Below are 3,820 nucleotides of genomic sequence, written 5' to 3' on the forward strand. Positions count from 1 at the left end.
GAACCGCCGGGTCAAACCCGGCTGAGCTACCCGGCTTACAAGTCTCAAAGTCGGGTTGAGCAGTCACATTCACTCCCATCGACTTTTGGGCAACTTCCCACGGTTCGAAATGCACAAAATTCGGCCTGAACACGGGGGACGCTCCCCCCTCGAAGGCGAGACCGTCGGCAGAACCGCCGGGTCAAACCCGGCTGAGCTACCCGGCTTAAAAGTCTCAAAGTCGGTATGAGCAGTCACATTCACCCCCATTCCCTTTTGGACCACTTCCCACGGTTGGAAATGCATGAAAATCGGCCTGGACACGGGGGAGGCTCCCCCCTCGATGACGAGACCGTCGGCAGAACCGCCGGAACAAACCCGGCTGAGCTACCCGGCTTACAAGTCTCAAAGTCGGTATGAGCAGACACGTCCACCCCCATTCCCTTTTGGACCACTTCCCACCGTTGGAAATGCACGAAAATCGGCCTGTACACGGGGGAGGCACCGGCCTCGAAGACGAGACCGTCGGCAGAACCGCCGGATCAAACCCGGCCGAGCTACCCGGGTTAGAAGCCTCAGAGTCGGGTTGAGCAGTCACATTCACTCCCATCCCCTTTTGAACCTCTTCCCACCGTTGGAAATGCACGAAAATCGGCCTGTACACGGGGGAGGCTCCCCCCTCGAAGGCGAGACCGTCGGCAGAACCGCCGGGTCAAACCCGGCTGAGCTACCCGGCTTAAAAGTCTCAAAGTCGGGTTGAGCAGTCACATTCACTCCCATCGACTTTTGGGCAACTTCCCACCGTTGCAAATGCATGAAAATCGGCCTGTACACGGGGGAGGCTCCGCCCTCGAAGGCGAGACCGACGGCAGAACCGCCGGGTCAAACCCGGCCGGGCTACCCGGGTTAGAAGCCTCAGAGTCGGGTTGAGCAGTCGCATTCACCCCCATCCCCTTTTGAACCTCTTCCCACCGTTGGAAATGCACGAAAATCGGCCTGTACACGGGGGAGGCACCGGCCTCGAAGACGAGACCGTCGGCAGAACCGCCGGATCAAACCCGGCCGAGCTACCCGGGTTAGAAGCCTCAGAGTCGGGTTGAGCAGTCACATTCACTCCCATCCCCTTTTGAACCTCTTCCCACCGTTGGAAATGCACGAAAATCGGCCTGTACACGGGGGAGGCGCCCCTCTCGAAGGCGAGACCGACGGCAGAACCGCCGGGTCAAACCCGGCCGAGCTACCCGGGTTAGAAGCCTCAGAGTCGGGTTGAGCAGTCACATTCACCCCCATCCCCTTATGAACCTCTTCCCACCGTTGGAAATGCACGAAAATCGGCCTGTACACGGGGGAGGCCCCCCTCTCGAAGACGAGACCGTCGGCAGACCCGCCGGATCAAACCCGGCCGAGCTACACGGCTTACAAGTCTCGATGTCGGTATGAGCAGTCACGTCCACCCCCATTCCCTTTTGGACCACTTCCCACGGTACGAAATGCATGAAAATCGGCCTGTACACGGGGGAGGCACCCGCCTCGAAGACGAGACCGTCGGCAGAACCGCCGGGTCAAACCCGGCTGAGCTACCCGGCTCGGAAGCGCCAAAGTCGGGTTGAGCAGTCACATTCACTCCCATCCCCTTTTGGGCCACTTCCCACGGTTCGAAATGCATGAAAATCGGCCTGTACACGGGGGACGCTCCCCCCTCGAAGGCGAGACCGTCGCCAGAACCGCCGGGTCAAATCCGGCTGAGCTACCCGCGTTACAGGTCTCAAAGTCGGGTTGAGCAGTCACGTTCACCCCCATCCCCTTTCGGACCCCTTCCCACGGTTGGAAATGCATGAAAATCGGCCTGTACACGGTGGGCGCTCCCCCCTCGAAGGTGAGACCTTCGGCAGAACCGCCGGGTCAAATCCGGCCGAGCTACCCGCGTTAGAGGTCTCAATGTCGGCTTCAGCAGTCACATTCAATCCCATTCCCGTTTGGACCTCTTCCCGCCGATGGAAATGCACAAAATTCGGCCTGAACACGCGGGACGCTCCCCCCTCGAAGGTGAGACCTTCGGCAGAACCGCCGGGTCAAATCCGGCCGAGCTACCCGCGTTAGAGGTCTCAATGTCGGCTTCAGCAGTCACATTCAATCCCATTCCCGTTTGGACCTCTTCCCGCCGATGGAAATGCACAAAATTCGGCCTGAACACGCGGGACGCTCCCCCCTCGAAGGCGAGACCGTCGCCAGAACCGCCGGGTCAAATCCGGCCGAGCTACCCGCGTTAGAGGTCTCAATGTCGGCTTCAGCAGTCACATTCAATCCCATTCCCTTTTGGAACACTTCCCGCCGTTAACAATGCACGATATTCGGCCTGAACGCGCGGGACGCTCCCCCCTCGAAGGTGAGACCTTCGGCAGAACCGCCGGGTCAAATCCTGCCGAGCTACCCGCGTTAGAGGTCTCAATGTCGGCTTCAGCAGTCACATTCAATCCCATTCCCGTTTGGACCTCTTCCCGCCGATGGAAATGCACAAAATTCGGCCTGAACACGCGGGGCGCTCCCCCCTCGAAGGCGAGACCGTCGCCAGAACCGCCGGGTCAAATCCGGCTGAGCTACCCGCGTTACAGGTCTCAAAGTCGGCTTCAGCAGTCACATTCAATCCCATTCCCTTTTGGAACACTTCCCGCCGTTAACAATGCACGATATTCGGACTGAACACGGGGGCCGGTCCGCCCTCGAAGTCAACACCGTCCGCAGAACCGCCGGGGCAAATCCGGCTGAGCTACCCCGCCCCCGAACACTCAAAGTCCCTCTGAAGCCTTGCATTCGCCTCCTTGGAAAATTGACGTCAAACATTACCAAAATCGGGGGCACGAGCACTAAAGCTAAGTCTCACCCTTTCCCTATCCCTAACCAGGAACCGAACGCCCACCCTCAGCCTCACACCAACGCCGGTGCCACTCCAGACAGACACACCCTTCAAAACCACACCCATCCGGCCATGCAACTCAAAAAGGGTCCAAATTCAGAAACACCCCCTTCAAAAGGCACTCCATCCTCGGCCACACCACCGGGACATGCTCCCCTCGGCGATAATTAAGCCCCCACCACTATTTGAAGCCAACCGCAGCCGCAACTCGAACGGAGAAATCAGTAACCAATTCAAAAATGCGCTTGGTTACTGATTTCTACTGAGCCAGAAAAATTCTAAGTGTCGGTGGTTACTGATTTATACCAACCCGAAAATATTCTAAGTGTCGGTGGTTACTGATTTATACCAACCCGAAAAAATTCTAAGTGTCAGTGGTTACTGATTTATACCAACTCGAAAAAATTCTAAGTGTCAGTGGTTACTGATTTATACCAACCCGAAAATATTCTAAGTGTCAGTGGTTACTGATTTGTACCGACCCGAAAATATTCTAAGTGTCAGTGGTTACTGATTTATACCAACCCGAAAAAATTCTAAGTGTCAGTGGTTACTGATTTATACCAAGTCGAAAAAATTCTAAGTGTCAGTGGTTACTGATTTATACCAACCCGAAAATATTCTAAGTGTCAGTGGTTACTGATTTATACCAACTCGAAAAAATTCTAAGTGTCAGTGGTTACTGATTTATACCGACCCGAAAAAATTCTAAGTGTCAGTGGTTACTGATTTATACCAACTCGAAAATATTCTAAGTGTCGGTGGTTACTGATTTATACCAACCCGAAAAAATTCTAAGTGTCAGTGGTTACTGATTTATACCAACCCGAAAATATTCTAAGTGTCAGTGGTTACTGATTTATACCAAGTCGAAAATATTCTAAGTGTCAGTGGTTACTGATTTATACCAACTCGAAAAAATTCTAA

Source organism: Chiloscyllium punctatum, unplaced genomic scaffold (assembly GCF_047496795.1).
Source record: "Chiloscyllium punctatum isolate Juve2018m unplaced genomic scaffold, sChiPun1.3 scaffold_554, whole genome shotgun sequence".
NCBI lineage: Eukaryota > Metazoa > Chordata > Chondrichthyes > Orectolobiformes > Hemiscylliidae > Chiloscyllium > Chiloscyllium punctatum.